Source organism: Elephas maximus, chromosome 1 (genome assembly GCF_024166365.1).
Source record: "Elephas maximus indicus isolate mEleMax1 chromosome 1, mEleMax1 primary haplotype, whole genome shotgun sequence".
NCBI classification, from domain to species: Eukaryota; Metazoa; Chordata; class Mammalia; order Proboscidea; family Elephantidae; genus Elephas; species Elephas maximus.
This window is the reverse complement of record NC_064819.1, coordinates 84,133,710-84,141,489: the sequence shown is the minus strand read 5'-3', so window position 1 is coordinate 84,141,489 and position 7,780 is coordinate 84,133,710. Positions and strand designations below refer to the sequence as shown.

Here is a 7,780-nt window from a genome sequence, read left to right as displayed (position 1 = left end):
AACATGCGCTGCTCATGGATAGGAAGACTGAACATTGTAAAAATGTCTATACTGACAAAAGTGATGTATAAATGCGATGCAATTCTGATCCCAATTCCAACAGCATTTTTTAATGGGATGGAGAAACAAATCACCAACTTCATATGGAAGGGAAAGAGACTCCAGATAAGTAACATCTTACTTACTGAAAAAGAAGAACAAAGTGGGAGGCCTCGAACTACCTGATTTTAGAACCTATTACACCACCACAGTAGTCAAAACAGCCTGGTAATGCTACAACAACAGATACATAGACCGATGGAACGGAATTGAGAACCCAGACATAAATCCATCCACATAAGAGCAGCTGACATTTGACAAAGGCCCAAAGTCAGTTAAATGGGGAAAAGACAGTTTCCTTAACAAATGGTGCTGGCATAACTGGATATCCATCTGCAAAAAAATGAAAGAAGATGCATACCCCACACCATCCACAAAAATGAACTCAAAATGGATCAGAGACTTAAATATAAAATCTGAAATGATAAAGATCTTGGAAGAAAAAATAGGGACTATGCTAGGAGCCCTAATACATGGCATAAAGCAGTATACAAATCATTACTAACAACGCAAAAACAGCAGAAGAGAAACTAGATAACTGGGAGTTCCTGAAAATCAAACACCTATGCTCAACCCAAGACTTCACCAAAAGAGTAAAAAGATTACCTACAGACTGGGAAAAAGTTCTTAGCTATGACATTTCTGATCAGCGCCTTATCTCTAAAATCTACATGATACTGCCAAAACTCAAAAACAAAAAGACAAGTAACCCAGTCAAAAAATGTGGAAAGGATATGAACAGGCACTTCACTAAAGAAGACATTCAGGGAGTTAAGAGATACATGGGGAATTGCTCAAGATCATTAGCGATTAGAGAAATGCAAATCAAAACCACAATGAGCTTCCATCTCACTCCAACAAGGCTGGCATTAATCCAGAAAACACAAAATAATAAATGTTGGAGAGATTGTGGAGAGGCTGGAACACTTATACACTGCTGATGGGAACCTAAAATGGTACAACCACTTTGGAAATAAATTTGGTGCTTCCTCAAAAAGCTAGAAATAGAACTACCATATGATCCAACAGTCACACTCCTTGGAATACACCCTAGAGAAATAAGAGCGTGTACACGAACAGACATATGCACACCCATGTTCTTTTCAGCACTGTTTACCAAGTGATCAGATTGACTGTGAAGGAACAGAGGAAGCAGCTATTCTTTACATAGGCAACTGACAACATCAACGACAGTACTAATTCAGTGGAATATGACAGCAGTAAAAAATAATGACTTCCTATTCCTTTTGTGGATTGATCCTTTTATCATTAAGCTATCTCTGTCCCTGTTAATTTTTTGTTCTGAAGTTTTCATTATTTAATATAAATATACCCACTTGTGTTTTCTCTTGATTGTTTGTATGATATATCTTTTTAAAAATTCTCTTTAATTTCTACCTAACTATATAGTTACACGGGGAAACCCTGGTTGTGTAGTGGCTAAGTGCTTCGGCTGCTAACCAAGAGGTCAGCAGTTCAAATCTGCCAGGCACTCCTTGGAAACTCCATGGGGTAGTTCTAGTCTGTCCTATAGGTTAGCTATGAGTCGGAATCGACTTGATGGCAGCAGGTTTGGTTTTGGAATATAGTTACATATATGAAATGAGTTCTTTGTAGAGAACTTATACAGGCAGTCCCCAGGTTATACACCTCTGACTTCAGGAGAACTCCTTTTGCCCTTTTGTGTTGGGTAAATTTGCTCTCACTTGGAAATGACTGAGTCAATCCTACTCCACCAAATTTTTCACCACAATCACATTTACATGCTGCATGTACAGCTTTTAAATCATTGAAAAGGTTTCTAGCCTTTTCTTGCACTAAAAGAAGTCTAAATAAGAACCATAGGCACTTGTTTTGACTTATCTACACATTTAAAAAAAAAATTTTATTGTGCTGTAAGTGAAAGTTTACAAATCAAGTCAGTCTCTCATAAAAATTTATATACACCATGCTATATACTCTGGAAACTCTGGTGGCATAATGGTAAGTACTACAGCTGCTACACCAAAGGGTAAGCAGTTCAAATCCGCCAGGTGCTCCTTGGAAACTCTATGGGGCAGTTCTACCCTGTCCTGTAGGGTTGCTATGAGTCGGAATCAACTCGGCACTGGGTTTTTTTTTTTATATACTCCTAGTTTTTCTTCCCCTTAATGAGACAGCACAGTCCTTCTTTCTCCCCTGTATTTCCATACCCATTCTGTCAGCTTCTGTCCCCCTCTGCCTTCTTATCTCCCCTTCAGACAGGAGCTGCTCATATAGTCTCATGTGTCTACTTGATCCAGGAAGCTCACTCCTCACCAGTACCATTTTCTATCTTATACTCCAGTCCAATCCCTATCTGAAGAGTTGGCTTTGGGAATGGTTCCTGTGTTGGGCTAACAGGTCTGCAGACCATGATCTGTGGGGTCCTTCTAGTCTCAGCCAGACCATTAAGTCTGGTCTTTTTAGGAGAATTTGAGGTCTGCATCCCACTTCTCTCCTACTTCTTCAAGGATTCTCTGTTGTGTTCCCTGTTAGGGAAGTTATTGGTTGTAGCTGGGCAACATCTAGTTCTTCTGTTCTCAAGCTGATGTTTATCTACAGATTTGAATTAAAGACTTAAACACAGAGTTAGGAATGGCTACCATTTCTTTTTCTGTTCTGGTTTTCTTCAGAGCTAAGAGCAGGAAGAGAGGAGTGAAGAAGCAAAGCTTCCAGAATAGGTAACTAGGGTAAAATGAAGGGCTTTTATGTAAGAGAAATAATTGAGAGTAGAATAAAGATTGCGTGAACAGGGACTTGAACCCTGAACCCTCAGATTAAAAGTCTCCTACTCTACCAACTGTGCTACCCAGGCCTATGTATATGGTATTTCTGACTACCTCCTTTAGGCTTTTATATGGCAGTTGCAATGCACTAGCTGCTCTTTCGTAATCCTGTGGTGGCCTTCTCTGTGCTACAGGTTCTCTATGAGTCAGAATTGACTCGATGGTAGCAGGTTTGTTTTTTTGGTTATATGTGGCCAATTGGTTTCTTATTTCAAGTGTTCAGATAGTTTTCTTTGAATTCTCTTTGTTGGGAAGAATATTTTGTTTGAAAGAGGTGCTGTCATTCATCGGATCATTGGTCTTCCTTCTGTCTTTGCCTTGTATCTCTTTAGATTTTAATAACCAGAGTGGTGACCCCTAAACAAATCACTGCCAGTTCATGATCATACAGCTAGACAAGGAGGACTTCATTACTTGCCAAATGCTGTGATTTTATCCCTTTGTTCTTAGTTCCCCACCTGCACGTATTTTTCTGAAAGCAACATGAATGCTACTCTTCTTCTTATCCCTCTGCATTGCCTTGTACCTCTTTCTTGCAGCTTTGGGAAACAGGAGAAAAGAGGTGGAGAGAATTCAAAGACCTACCAGAATGTACAATAACGATGCAGATGCAAAGAAGCCTGGATTTAATATTCTACATTTCTGTACTTGCCTTTCTTGATGATGCACCTTGCCTACCAATGTGAGCCACTCCTTCTCAGTTTCTTTCTCTCCTTCCTCTTCCTTCTTCACGTCTTTATGCACTTTTTGCTGCCACATTCAAAGAAAAAAGGGTATTTATCTTGAGGAATTAATGTACATTTTTTATTACATACCTTCCAGAGTATGACCCAAGACAGTTCATTAGTCTTGACCTAAACCTGGGGAAAATAATGTGCAGGGAATCTGGGAACAAATGGGGAAGTTTTGTTGTGAAGGAATGACTAACCTCTCTGGGGAGGAAAGACAGAGTATTTCCTCTCGGAAAAGGGTATTGTTTACTTCTAAAAAAAAATCTCAGTACTTCCAAGAAACCAAGGCTATATTGAAAACTGAGAGAATTTGTAATTGCTCTACTTTAGTTATTTGTGGATTTCTCTTTTCTCCTAGTCTATGGCCTTATAACGCATAGTTGGGGGTGGGTCACACATAAGTGCCTTGGATTCCTTTGTAGGTCAATACCAAGACAATTCAGGGATGACTTTTAAGCAAAGTACCTCAGAGGTTAGCATTTCAATGAGAGAAGGACCCCTCCCAGCTATTTTGGCTCTCTTCTCCCACTTGAAGTAGCTTGGAAGTCACCCAATTGCACATCAGACCTCTAAACCTCTCACCAAGTGAGGTAAGGGACCCACTGTTTAGTTCTACCTCCGTGTCAGGTGATTCTTCTACTTGTTGATAGAGGATCAAGTTGTTAAAATCCATGTTACAAATGGATTAAAATACAATTTTTTCCTGGCTTTAAAAATAGGCATTTCTGAGAGGGGAAGCTCTTGTTTGAGCTTCCAGACCATTCTCCTTGGGGCATTGCCATCTTATCTTTGAGGCAGGAGAGGCCTGAACATACTAACCTTTGGAGCTCCTTCTCCTCATGCTGTCATCTGCACCCCTTTTTCAAAGAGTTTACTTCTTGGCTTGTATTTCTCCACCCAAAGTATCATTATTATCAGTGACTTAGAGAAGAACACCCTGGAAGAAATACATCACTCCTGATCATTGCAAAGTTTATTAATGCTATGTAATTGTTTTCAGTGGTTTCAGCTGCTACTTGATTCCTTTTTGAATGTCGTTAAATTTTCTTTCAATTTCAAAGTTAAGCATTTGAAAACAGAAACCACATGCTCCCCAGCAACACTTTCCTTTCAGATTTGGACTACTTTTTTAGTGTATCAGTCCTGTGGCCTGAAGGATAAGGCCTCTGATTCCAGGTCAGATATTGAGGGTTGGAACCCCTTCTTAGTGCCTTACTTCTGGTTTGGCAAGAAGTAGAAGCTTCTTGAAATGGCTTCCAATTGAGAGTGTTTGTTATAGGAAACACAAGCAACTGAGATGCATCTATCTATTTTTACCCTTCTCTGCTCTCTTTCTCCTCACCCCTCTACATAGTCCTTTGGATGCATCTCCCTCAAAATCTTTGGTGTGGTGTGAAATGAATACGTTATGTGACTTTATTTAAAGTTCTAAAGACAAGAAAGTGGAATTCTGTAGCCAAATATAAGAAATGTAGAAGGGAAGGAATTTTAATAGGGTACTGGCCAATGCTCATATGTCATTTTAATTCAGCTAGGTGTGTGTGCAGTGTGGGATATTTTCTACAACATGGTGTTTGAAATCCTCCAATGAAAGTCATTTTACGATGAACAAGAATAACTGCTCTGCTAAAACCAGGAGTGGCACAAGAAACTTTTAAGACCTTAAAGCTAATCTACTCCCAAATTGAACTATTGTGGCCAGTGATACTGTTGGTCGCTAAAATTTGGATTAAAGTTGCAATGTTCATGTTGAATATCTCTGTGTTTCTTGAGAGCTGTTGTTTGGGTTGTCCAGTGTCCTCTAATCACTCATCCCCCATTGACAGCTCTGTTAAAGATTGCAATAGAGGGCCATTTTAACCCATTGGGACTGAGTCAATTCTGACTCCTAAAGTCCATATTGGGCAGAGAGAACTGCCCCATAGGGTTTCCAAGGAGAGGCTGAAGGACTGGAACTGTCCACCTTTTGGTTAGCAGACGAACTCTTAACCACTGTGCCACTAAAAAAAGAAAATCAGCTGGAAACTTTCCTCTAGTCTGACTTTCAATGATTAAAAGCATTAAGGGGTTTTCGGAGGGCCATTTCCTTTTCTCCTTTCTCTCTGTCCTTGTTCTTCTACCTTGATTATCCATGATATGCTAACTAAAACTGAATATTAATTGATTACATGTTCTGGTGAAAGTCTTCTTGCTTTGGGGCAAGGGCTGGTTCCTTCTCTGTCTCTTCCTTCTTGTCTTCCTTCTGCTGACATCCTGCCCAGGGAGATGTTAAGCCCCAACAAGTATAAATGGAAGAATACTAAAAGCAACTGTTTGGACCATTGGCTTTCTTTTCCTGTGAGCAGAACAAACATGATAAAGAAATTAGAGGTTGAGGTTGCTAAATGGTGAAGTGGAGGTGCCAGGAATTGAACCAGGGACCTTGTACATGCAAAGCACATGCTCTACCACTGAGCTACACCCCCTGAAGACTGACTAGCTTGATGACGACTTTTCTTTTCATAAAAGCATACTGATATTTTTCTGTGTGGTTCCTTCTTCGCATCCCCCCAAAACAAAACAAAACGTTCCCTAGAATAAGATCAACCCACTAAAATAAATAAATAAAACGACAGGGTTAAATTCCACACTTTCTGGAATTAGTAATGTGGATACTGTCTAGTGGTGATAGATGGAGAAGGTTAACTGGATTGTTGTTTGAATAACCTTTTCTGGTCCTAGGATCTTTCCACTCCGGTAGTCCTCTCCAAGGTATACTTGCCAGCAGACTCTTTAAATGAAAGTTACTTGCCTCCACCAGGAAAGTCCTACAAAAATCACATCTCTTTAATATCTATCACACTGATAATGACTCCAAATGGGTAGCTCCTTAGATCACTGGCAGCCGCAGACGTTAGTGGAAATGGTTAATTGAACTTCACTTCTACTTTTTTTCGACTTGGGTCGGTGCCCTGCCACCATCCTTTCCAGCTGACTCTCATTGCTCCTGTCACTTCACACCTTCTGAGCTGGTCCTTAGATCTGCTTCCACACTCCATCTCTATCCCTCGCTTGAGGATCATGTCCACAAATGATTTTAAAGGTGGGGAAACTTCAAAACTCCATCAGCTTTGCATGAAGTGACTTTTTTCTAGACTGGTAGAATCTACAGGTCAAATGCACAGTCAGGAACTGCATAGCAAAAACAAAGCAAACCTGTCAAACTCCTTTCCCTCTGACAACCCAGTGACATAAATGTAAAGCTTCCTTTAGATACAGATGTTTGAAAGGAAAAAGTCAAAGAGCCCTGGAAGTCATCAAAATATGCCATTGGTGAATCTGAAAATACGAGGAGGTCCTGAATGATACTAAGCAGATGGGGTTGGACTGGCGAGGGAAGAACTTAAGCAAGGACTTTTCTTTCACTGGGATGCTTTCAGCTTAGCATGTATGGTGGATGATCTGTACAGTGAGTCCAAAGCCTATTGATCCAAGATCCTCCATGTGGTATTGAGGAGCATATTGCAGGCAGATCTTTATTTAAAGACTTACAATACTGAATTCAAGTATTTACTGCTGTTAAAATTAAACAATTCCCCAGAAGCCTGCGCAATACTTCAAAACTTCTGGGCACTTTATCATTAAACATCCATCTGTCAACCAAGCTCAGTAATCCCTCTAGAATACCCCTTCTTGTTTTCCCAAGGATGTTTGCTCACTTTGGAGTATCATATGGTACATGCCTAACATAAAATTTTTTTTTCCCAAAACCTGTATCTCTAGGATTTTGTGTGTTCCATATGACTTATTCTTCTGCACTACTGTATCAACTGTACATTCTTTTTTTACCACAAGATTGTAAAGGACATATAAGCAAAAAACGGCTTTGCAATAGGCCCAGCAATTTCTCTAGAGCTTATTGCCCATTTGCAAATATCTCTCCTTTCCTCTTTCACTCACTCAATAAATAGTCGAGCTCTTTAGTCTTGTAGTTTTTAATACCGGTGAAGGCAAAGAAGGTCAGAAGCAAGTAGTTCCAATTCTCTTTGTCTTAGAGAAAGTGAGTGCTGGAAGGTATTCACTGCATGGTGACTTGGCGCATGAGGGTTACATCATTTTGACAGAAATTGAGGACCTGTATAATCCTGGGAATGGATCTGAGAC

General features: G+C 39.9%; 1 non-coding gene across 1 annotated transcript; it reads right to left on the bottom strand.

Annotated features, from left to right (window-relative positions):
* Nucleotides 1-6,030: 6,030 nt before the first annotated feature.
* Nucleotides 6,031-6,102, bottom strand: TRNAA-UGC (transfer RNA alanine (anticodon UGC)). Its single transcript has one exon. It is a non-coding gene; the product is annotated as a tRNA-Ala (tRNA).
* Between the last annotated feature and the right edge of the window lie 1,678 nt (nt 6,103-7,780).